Source organism: Nycticebus coucang, chromosome 6 (assembly GCF_027406575.1).
Source record: "Nycticebus coucang isolate mNycCou1 chromosome 6, mNycCou1.pri, whole genome shotgun sequence".
In the NCBI taxonomy this organism is placed as follows: Eukaryota; Metazoa; Chordata; class Mammalia; order Primates; family Lorisidae; genus Nycticebus; species Nycticebus coucang.
The window spans coordinates 69,598,839-69,609,905 of record NC_069785.1 but is presented as its reverse complement, the minus strand read 5'-3'; the positions used below and the strand labels follow the sequence as shown (position 1 = coordinate 69,609,905).

Here is an 11,067-nt window from a genome sequence, read left to right as displayed (position 1 = left end):
GTCTGGGAAGATTTATCCCGAGTCCATCTTTCACTGGGAAAGTGCCTCCAAGGTGGACTTGACCACTGCTGCTCTCTTGCTGAGGGATGGAGAGGAGGGAGGAAGGCAGAGAGTTTGAGGAGGGAGCCCCTGCTCCCAGCAGCCTTGGATGGTCTCCAAAGAAGTAGGAAATCACACTGAGGCTTAATCCCCCTATGACACCTGGTAGCTATAATGCACTCCTACATTATTGTCTTACTCCATCCTTACAAGAATTCTGTGATCTAAACAGGGTAGCTGTCAAATGGGGACTTTATTTGACAGCTGAAGGGATTGAGGTCCCAAGACAAAGAATGAGTAACTTAAAAAAGGTCACAGGGCTACTATGTGGTGGGGCCAGAATTTGCTCTCAGATCTTCTAACTCCAAGTCCACAGCCCCATGGGCCACCTTTATTATAACACAGTAGTGTTGTGGCATCAGTGTAGCCCACAGCAACCTCTAATTCCTGGGCTCAGGTGATCCTCCTGCCTCAGCCTCCCAAGTAGCTGGAACTACAGGCACCCACCACAACCCCTGGCTAATTTTTCTTTTTTCAGTAGAGATGGGCCTCACTTTTGCTTAGGCTGGTCTTGAATTCCTGACCTCAAGGGATCCTCCTGCCTGGGCCTTCCAGAGTGCTAGGATTACAGGCATGAGCCACTGTGACCAGCCATAACATGCTTACTTTTGCATGGGGCTTTCATGTTTCTCAGTGTCTTCCACATCCATGATTCTGTTTGAACAACTGAGGTAAGTAGGATTAGATTTTAGATCCTCAGTTGAAAATTGAGGGCACTGAGACTCTGAGACATGAAAGTGATGGCACAGCTGTCACCTTTATAAATCACCTGCTGTAAAAAGGAAGCCTGTAAAATTGGGCCTGTGGGTGGGCAGGAGAAAAAAATAAAAGGTTTAGAATCAGACTGTAGCTCTTATAAGCTATGACCCTGGGAAAGGCACTTAAATTTTCAGTTTTGTCATCTCTGCTAAAGGATAATTTTTTAAATTTTTTTGAGACAAGTTCTCACTATGTTGCCCAAGCTGGATTTGAAGAACTCCTGGGCTCAATCAAATCTCCTGCTTCAGCCTCCTGAGTTGCTGGGACTACAGGTACAAAATACCATTTTTTTAAAGGAGAAATAATCACATTGAGGATTAAATTTTTTTAAAAGGTAAAATAATCACTTTACTATCACTTTAATGGAGGTATAAAGATGAACTAGTGTCAAAAAGATTTTAACTTACTAATTAAGGAAGGAACCAATAAAGTGTTCAAAACTGGTTCAAAGGAGCATTTAAAGAGCACATGTACACACACAAGGTAATTTGAAATGAATCTACAAATAGTTGCAGAACTGGCCAGTTTCCTCAGGGCAATAATCAGTTGCATTGCAACAAACAATATTGATCCGCATCTCTACGGACAAAAATCATTTGCATTATTATCAGTTTTCTACAACTTAAGGAGTTGTAGAAAAGATCAAAGACGATGAAAGGCACAGGTAAGCCAGAAAGGTGCACTATTCAAAACATCCAGTAATCGTTTTTTTTTCCCCTTGTGTCAAAGGGGAATTGACACATTCTAAACAGGGATGATCCACAGAGCTGTGGCAAGAATTAAATGAAATGGTGTTTGCTTATCACTTGGCATGAAGTTGTAGGGCTAGAAGGGAAGCTTCCTTTCTGCCCTCTTTGAAGGGTCACTGAAAACTGAAATGACTGACAATAGACAGATTAATAGGAGAAGAAGGTCTACAAATTTATTTACATAGACATGGACGTTGGAGTCTCACAAACATGAGACATAAAGAAGGGCCGAATAGTTGAAGCTTAAATACCCTCTTCATAAGGGGAGAGGGAGTTGGTGGACATTGGCAACTGCAGAGGGTAGTGAGTGATTTTCAGGGGAAAAATCAATGAACCCAAAGAACAATGGCCTGGGACAAAGTTCCTCTGAGTTCTGGGGAGGTGGTGGGAAGGTGAGGGGTGGAACTGCACTGTGAAGAAAAGTTGTCTTATTATGCAGATAAACTCTCCCTTGTAATCTCCTGGAGTTGCCATCAGAAGAAAGTCTCTTTTCCAGTGGTTAATCTTTCCTGGTTATTTGATCCTCTTAAAGTCCTTAGGACTTTAAGACAATTCCATTTCTTTTTTGAAAGACATTTCCTTTCTCAGATAAGGAAATTCCAGAAAGAGTTCCACCTTGTGGAACAAGGTTAGAAAGTTAGGTAGCTTCTAAGGCCTTCCAATTTCTTTCAACTCAGAGTGCTCAGCAGGCCAAAGCATCAGGCTTCAGGGTATTGTTTTCTACACCCCAACAACATGAATATCTAGTAAGGTTCCTTTTCATTCCCCACCTACATCAAAGCTCTTCCCTTCTGGAAAGGCTTCCTGATTACCCACACCACAAACTTGTTCCCTGAGCCTGGAACAGACGAAAGTGGTTGGGCCTTGGTGTCACTCACACCCAAGGTCTATCTTGGCACTGCCCTAACCTTGGGTGATTTTGCTCCTCTGAGCCTTGGTTTACCAGCAGTAAAAAAAAGTATCTGTACCAGAGGACCTCAAAATTATCTTTAGCTCAATAAATCTTAGCTTTACATTGACTTAATACCACACAACCAGAACAGCAGACTTTCTGAAACTGATGCATGGTATATAGTTGAACAAACATGGACTTCAGAGCCAGACAGGTAGATGTTCAAGTCCAGCTCAGCACCTTACTTTCTGTGTGACCCTGGGTACGTTACTTAATATCTCTGAGTCTATATTGCTTATCTGTCAGGTGAAGTTATAACAGAGCCCCCCCCGACCCCGAATTTCCCTAAGGATGAAGTTGCATGATATATAGTGTGTGCCTAAAACATATTTAATGCTCAGGAAGTTTTGGGTTTCATTCTGCACTTTCCTCTACCTCCTGGCACCCTCCATTGGATCCCTGATCAGACACTCCCTGTCTCTGTTGCTTGCTGTCCATGGCTGGCCAGTTGGTGAGTGAATAAACCCTCACTGAACCCTCCTCTGGCCATGTACCAGGAGAGTGATTGCACTTGACCCCTGAACTCAGATAGCTGCATTCTTGCCATGGAGCTAAGTTGTGGAGAGGGGGCTGCTGGCATCCAGAGCAGCTAAGTATCCTCCAGTCTACAGGACAGGCCCACAGCAAAGGTTCTCCAGCCCCAGACATGAATAGTGTTGAGGGTGGGAAACCTCGGAGTTGGGAAACCATGAGCACACAGGGAAACGGTACTTCCAAGGGGGTGTTCTTGGGACACTCATAGCATCTATTACAAAAACTAAGACCCAAGGAGGTGAAGATCTGGATCACACCAAGAGCTGGACTCATCAACCAGGACTGTTTCTGCAGCCAGCCACACCCCTCACAGCCTCCCTGCCCCTGTCGTGACATCTCAAAACCATCCTGGTCCCTGCTCCCTGACATGGCTGAGTAAGAATGCTTCCCTAGCGGGGGTGGATGTGCCCTGAAAAACACCCTATGGTTCAAAGCTACGAAACTTTCAGCCCTTCACTGACAGAAAGATTGAGCCCTTTCCCCAGACCTGAGTTTGTGAAAACATTCCCAGCTCAAGAATTAATTTAAGAAATATTTAAATGTTAAATAAGTAAAGGCAAGCAACAGTGAGCCAGTAATAAGACACCTTCGGATGCTCATTATGCTGGATTTCCGGACAGTTAAATTGGTTAATGCGTTTCCCTTTGGCTTGTGGATCAATCTCAGCGGCTGTCGGGGACACTTACACATTACAGCTTAAATGCCTGGGTGATGCCGGCAGAGTCCTGCTCTCAGGTGAGGGCTTGATTCATGGACAGCGGAGCTGAGGAAACAGAGGACTGTGTCCATCATCCCAGCTGATGGGGGGCTCTCTCTCCCTCCTGCTCACACACACACATGCATATGGAGCCCTCAAAATAAGCAGTTACATGCCAGTGAAGGGAATTTACTCAATTAATTAATTCCTATAATTATTTAATTAATTCCCATAATTAAGCATCTCCTGTAATGGGTGGGCAGGGGAAATCACAGCATCCTCTCTGCATGGGGAGTTTCCTTTAGAAGCTGCATCCAGTTGGCCTGGTTGGGGGTGGGGCATTGGGGGAGGAGGAAGGAGAGTGGTTTGGGGCACTGCCCTGGGCAGAACCTGTGCAGCAGACTTGGTGCGGGATTCCTCCCTCCTGACCCCCTTCTCCCACCATGAGGATCAGAGAGCTCGGTGAGCATCTTGAAAATCCTGGCCTGGGAGGCAATTTGTGGAACGGGATCAGGCTCCACCCTCAATTTCCCTGTCTGTGCAATAGGGTCCGACACCCACCCTGTATCTGTTTTTTTCCTCCTTCCTTTGACAAACATTCACTAATGTCCTAACATGTGCCAGACTCTGAACTAGGCACTAGGATTGTAACAGAAGATAGGGAAGGAGTGGCAACAGGGAAGGGGCCCCGGAAGGCAAGACCTTGGAGAGAGGCTGCAGGTGGGGCAAGAGTTGGGTGGGAATATTGTTCTATTTTAATAGGTCTTGGGGATCAGGTTCTGACTGTGAATCAAGAGCCTTCCTCCTGGGCACAGAATACCCATGACCTGCCTCTTCCCCTGACTCTGCCAGGTCCCTTCCTTGTCTGAGTGGGTCATCCAGTCACACCACTTCCTCCTGGATCTGAAGAATCCTCCCACCTCCTACATGTGTCTCCCCACCCCCACCCCTGTCTGCTTGCTCCCCGTCACCCCCACATGGAGGTTGATGTCCCAACTGCTTTATTATTGCTTAGTTTTCACTTGTCTGTGCTCCAAGGCTAAGCTGTATACCACTGACACCTATTAGGAGGGCTATTGTCAAAGTAACAGAAACTTGATGTTGGTGAAGATGTGGAGAAATTGGAACCTGTGTGCTTTGCTAGTAAGGGGATGACATGGTGCACCTGCTGTGTCAAATAGGGTGGTGGTTCCTCAGAACAATTAAGCATAGTACCACCATGTGATACTTGGAAGCGCCATTGCCAAGTAGGTACACAAAAGAACTGAAAGCAGGAGCTACAACAGGCACACCATCATACCAGTGTTCACAGCAGAGTTATTCACAACAGCCAAAAGGCGGAAGTGGCCCAGGTGTCCACTGCTGGATGAATGGATACAGTACGTACAGCAGAACGGTAGTCAGCCTTTAAAAGGAGGAAATTCTGACACAGGTTGCAACGTGGATGAACCTTCCAGACATGATGGTAAGTGCAACTCATCAAACACAAAAGGAAAAATACTGGATGACCCACTCAGACAAGGGAGCTAAGATAGTCCGGGACAGAGACAGAAAGTAGAGTGGAGGCTGTCAGGAGCTGGGAGACCATAATGGGGGTTAGTATTTGATGGACACTTTGGGGGAGGAACAGCCTGGAGATGCATAGTGGTGATTTTTGTGAATGTGCTTAATGCCATTTAACTGTACACTTAAAAATGGTTTTGATGGTAAATTTTATGTGATGTGTTTTTTACCACAATAAAAAAAAAAAAAGGGAAAAAGCTAAGCTGTGAGCTCTTTGTGGGCAGCCTATATTTTCTACTTAGGTTTCTGTTCAATGACATCAATAAAGGCAATGCCTGTGTGGAGAGAAGGGCAGGGGGAAGAGAGGAGACCACCCCTGCTAGGATCAGGGATGGGAGCTGTGGGGTCCTGGCGACTCTCAGTCCCCAGGCATTCATCTCCCATAGGCCCCTCCTCCAGACCTGCAGCCCTGGCTCCATCCTCCCCTGACCCGGAGCGGGGCAGGTGCTGTAGCCGCCCACCCAGGCCTCAGTATACTCTGCTTTCCCTGCTTCATCACTGATGACCTGGAAGGTCACTGCCCTGTGTCCCACCACTCTCGATCACACTCTACAAATTTCTGTTCCCAGTTGCCGCATTCTCACCACCTGTCTGTGGTCAGACTTTGCACAGGCCATATCATTCAGGTAAGGTCCTACCGTATCCATTACCTGGGAAAGTCCACCCATCCTTCAAGTCTCAGCCACAGCCACCTGCTCTGTGAGTGCCCCTTGCTCTGTGCCCAGCCTGTCCCAGCACTAATGCCCTGATCTCTAATCGTCCACATCTTCTGCGAGAGGATGGGACGGCAGAGCAGTCACCGCTGTTGGACTTTTCCCGTCCCTTTCTTCCTTGCCTTCAGAGCCCCATTTTGTTCAGCTGGTCCCCTTCTGCCTAGCCATGGGAATGGCCATAGTTGCAGCCCCAGCTCCAGTGGGGTGGGTGGGGGCACCCTGATTAGTTTGAAACCATCCCAATTTCCCATTCTCCTGGGTGGGTACTGACTGGGGATGGGGCGGGGGATGTAATTCTGTGGAAATTTGCTGGGGGGATGTGCAGGAATGTTTCCTCTGTGCTTAAAAAGACATGGGACCAGATGAAAGAGGTCCTTTTCTGCCTCTGATCATCAACATTTGCCAACGGGAATTGCTGTAGCTGCCTGTAACCATGAGGAGCGACCTCACCAGAACCTTGAGGACGGCAGGGGAAGATGTGTCACCAGACAGGGCCCAGGCAGCCATGCCAGTTATGTGAACACCATTGCTAAATAGGTCTAAAGAATGATGAGTAGGTAACTGAAAGGGTAAAACAGTAGGTAGCAACTGCAGGAAGGATACGAATCTTAGGGCAAAAGAAAAAACAAAAGAAAGAGGTTGAAAAAAATTTTTTTTGAGACAGAGTCTCACTATGTCACCCTCGGTAGAGTGCCGTGGCATCACAGCTCACAGCAACCTCAAACTCTCCAGCTTAAGTGATTCTCTTGCCTCAGCCTCCCAAGTAGCTGGGACTATAGGTGCCTGCCACAATGCAGCTATTTTTTTTTTTTTTTGCAGTTATCATTGTTGTTTGGCAGGCCCTTGGCTGGGTTCGAACCCTCTAACATTGGTGTATGTGACTGGCGCTGTAACCACTGTGCTACAGGCACGAGTCGAGGTTGAAATTATTAATACTTCCTTAGAGGAGGAGACCTCTGAAAAGAGGGTGCTGTATGTCTGGTGCTGGCGTCTCTGGGCTTAGAGGGTGAGCCCCACAGGCCTAGACTCTGAAGAGGGGATGCAATGAGGCTGTATCTGTGAATGTTGGAAAAACAGCAAAGTGGGTTTAGCTTTGCTACCAGGAGGAAGTGCCTCCTCTGGAGAGAAGCAGCATGCTGAGGCCACGCTCACAGGAGCAGAGAGCCCTCAGGAAGGACACGGGAAGTCCCTCTCCCTCCCGCAGCTTTGCTGGCAGGATCCAGCACCCCCTCTTGGCAGAGTTGAACCCGGAGCGGTTGACAAAGCAGATGTGGTTTGTGCAGACCCAGCCCTTGCAACACTAAGCCTGGGGTAGGAGGGTGGACTTGGACCTGAGACAATGGCCGATACCAGACACAGGCGGAGGGCACCTGAATCCTGGAAGGCTCTGTGATCCTGAATCTCTAAACCGCTGAACTAAAAAGCCATGGGCAGTCCTACCTCAGGTTTCTTGCCATAAGGAAAGGTAAGTGCATGTGTAAACTGCTCCTGTGACTGACACAGCCTGTCTCACTCACCTGTTCCCCTCCTCCCACCTCCCCAGGACCTAGCACAGGGCTGCCTCATGGAAGGCTTTAATCAGGTTAGACCAAAGCCCCACTTGTGCCCAGCATGCTGCAGAGGAGCCAGGCTCTGGTCTCAGATTCCTGGGCTTGAATATCTGCCTCCTCACCCAGTGTGCTAACTCAGGCCAGTGGTCACCTCCTACCTCCATTTCCTCATCCACAAAATGGGTGTACTAAAACCAGTTACTGGGTGGGTCGCGCTGATGCCGGGCCTGCCTCGCATACAGTGAGCATTCTTGAGCTACTGCTATTGCTCATAGGATCCCACGCTGCTGTGCCGACAGTGGGCTTTGGGTTGCCCCCCACCAGAAGCCTGTTCCACCCAGTGCCTCACAGGGAGAGCCAGGCTTTGCGTCTTCCCTCCCTGGGCTGGAGTTCCTGGCTTGGGAACCTGCCTAGGACCTATTCCTGGACCCCAGGCTCCTCCCTGATTCTCTGGGTTGGTCTATCTTAGTGTCTTCTTGTTGCCTGAACAATCTTCTGTTGCCAGGCTTCGCCGCCAGCGTGGACTTCCTGTGCTTGTAGCCAGGTCTGTTTCTCTCCCTCGCAGCAGTATGGCCCCTCCCGGACCTCCCCGAGCCCTCTCCTGGTCTTCATGAGACAGGCCAGGGAGGCTCATTTCTTGCTCTTTAGCAGTGAGTTAGATTAGGGCAGCTGCTGTACCAAACAACCATAAACTGGGTGGCTTAAAACAACAGAAATTTATTCTATCACAATCCTGGAGGCCAGAAATCTGAAGTCAAGGTGTCCACAGGGCCACACCCTCTAAAGGCTTAGGGAAGAATCTTTCCTTACCTCTTCCAGAGTCGGCAGCCTCAGGCAAGTTCTTTGTCTTTTGGTTGGGCAACTCCAATCTCAGCCTCCATCTGTGTCTCTGGGTGTCTTTTCTGTCTCTTATAAAGACACTGTCATTGGATTTAGGGACCACCTTAATCCAGGATGATCACATCTCAATCCTTTCCTTAATTATATCTGCAAAGACCCTATTTCCAAATAAGATGGCATTCTGAGGTTCTGGGTGGACATGAATTTGGGGGGACCACTGTTCAACCCACTACATGTGGCAAGATGGAACTCTGAAGGTCTGTAGAGGAAAGCTGATGACAAAGCAGTGGCTGTCCCCAGGATCCCACAGAAACAGGGGATCCTTCTGGAGCCAGCTGTCACCCCTGAGACAAACCCAATGTCTCAGCCTCTGTGACCCACTGACCCACAGCCCCTGGTGGTCAGTGGTCACTTCTGGCCTCCCTCAGTAGGTTATTATAACCCACCCCTTGCATCTTACTTACACGTGCTTGGCAAGGGCCCTCTGTCAAAGCACATGCTGTAAGTAAAGCCATTTCCGTTTGAGAGCTGGTGGTAGAGGGAAGCAAACAGAAAAGAATTAAACCAATAAAGGCAAAAATCTTCACCGTCCACAAAATAATACGCAAAAACCAAGGCCTTCCTCTGGACCATCAATAAATAATCCAGACCACAAAAATAATACATTAGACAGCTTGTATAATGGTAGCATGTGGAAGTCTATGGAACTTTCTAAAATTAATTTTCTTCATTTTGGTTTATTAAAATTGTACTCATCTATCTCCCCTGTTAAATATTTTATTTTTTCATATTAATGGCTGCAATTTCGGCTTGTGCCTGTTTCTGTCATTAACACTGTACAAACTTAATATCATTAGTAGTTTTTCCCTTAATTATGTGACTAGAGAAGAAAAACATCAAAGTTTCCGTGAAATTGGAATAGTATATCTAAATTGCCTCATGTTTATTTTAACATTAACAGTAAATGAAGCTAATGGGCTTTTATATTATTAAAAGCACTCACTTGTGTCCTGCCTGTTCTAATATATAACAAAGCTTTAAAAGATGTTAAATAATTAGTTATTTAATAGGGACGGGTAGAATAGATCAAACGAAAGGAAAAGTTGAGGGTAATCCACGAGGTGCTCGGTGGAGGGGGGTCTGTCCCTTTTAGAGCTTTCAAACGGGATTCCCTCTCCCCATGTCCCCTGACCCACTGTTAATGTGATAGCTCTGATTTATAATGACCCTGGAGTGTTAAAGCAACAAAATCTATTGCTGCAGCCCCGCAGAGGACATGTGTGTGTGGGGCAATAATGTTTGCAATTATTTCCAGGCAACATCTATTCATAATTCAATACCTACTCACGGCTCATGGTTGCTGGAGCAGTTCAGGCCCATGCTGGGCTGGGGCTCCCAAGGCCCTCTGAGGCAGGGAAGCGGGTTTGGCTGCTGCCGCCGGCCCACCTTCCCGGCGCCCTGCTGGGTATGCCTCGTAGTCGCCTTGCTTCCTAGCAGGGGTCTCCTCAGCGTTAGAGGATGCCCGGGAATGAAGAGATTCGTCTGAGTTAGGAGCACAGTGCGACCTGAGAAAAGGCATGGTTGGCAGGTCTAAAAGAGGCGCTGGATTGCTGTCACTCTCTTGCTCAAAAACCTGCACTGATTCCTTGGGGCCTGCTCCGTCAAGGCCAGGCTGTGCTTGGCGTTTGAGACCCTCCCCATGCGCCTAGAGCTCCTGCTCTTCCCAGCATTTGTTCTCTGTTCCATCTGGCTGGTTTGCCCTCTGTGCTAGCACATGCCGAATTGTCCCATCTCCATGTCTTTGCTCATGCTGTTGCCCTTCCCTGAACTCACTTTTGCCTTTTCTTCTATCCAAATTTCAATGATTCTAAAGGACTCGTATTTCAGATCCCCCAACAGGCTTCTCCTGGTCCCTCTGTATCCTGAATTCCTACAGCAGCAGTTCTCAAACTTGAGCATGCATCAGAGTCACCAAGAGGATTTATTACAGTGGGCCTCTAGGGCAGTGTTTTTCAACCGTTTTTATCTCACGGCACATTTGAACTTATAGTTAAACTTCCATGGCAGGCTTAAATTATGTTCATCCCAAAAAAGAGTTAAATACATACTTACCTTGCTTTGAGCGTCTTTCAAAAATAATTTAATTAATGATCTTTAAAATTTTTTGTGGCACTCCTAAGATCTTATAGCACACCAGTGTGCCACGGTGTACTGGTTGAAAATCACTGCTCTAGGGTGTTTGATTTGGAGGTCTTGGGTGTGGCCTGATAATTTGCATTTCCAACTAGTCCCCAGGGGATGCTGATGCTGTGGGTCTGAGAACCACACTTTGAGAACCACTACCGTGTGTCCAGTAGCTCCGGATCACTGGACACTATCCTGGTGCCAGCTTGAAATGTGCTCTGATAGTGTCATGTGGCCAACATTTTTCTCTTCAAAAGACAGAAAGTTCCTTGAGGGCAGGGTTGGGCTATTTCTTTCTTTCTTTCTTTTTTTTTTTTATTGTTTATTGAGCTATTTCTTTAATATATCCTCAGAACACCACCAGCCCAAGGATGGGCTCGTGGTGTGTAAGCCAACCACTCTTCATGAACTGATCGGCTAGTTGCCA

General features: G+C 47.4%; 1 long non-coding RNA gene across 1 annotated transcript; it reads right to left on the bottom strand.

Moving 5' to 3' along the window:
• Positions 1–3,046: 3,046 nt before the first annotated feature.
• On the bottom strand, positions 3,047–10,426 carry LOC128588884 (uncharacterized). The gene is made up of 3 exons (XR_008380814.1): positions 9,801–10,426; positions 8,427–8,984; positions 3,047–3,856 (listed from the first exon to the last, which is right to left on the bottom strand). It is a non-coding gene; the product is annotated as an uncharacterized LOC128588884 (long non-coding RNA).
• Between the last annotated feature and the right edge of the window lie 641 nt (positions 10,427–11,067).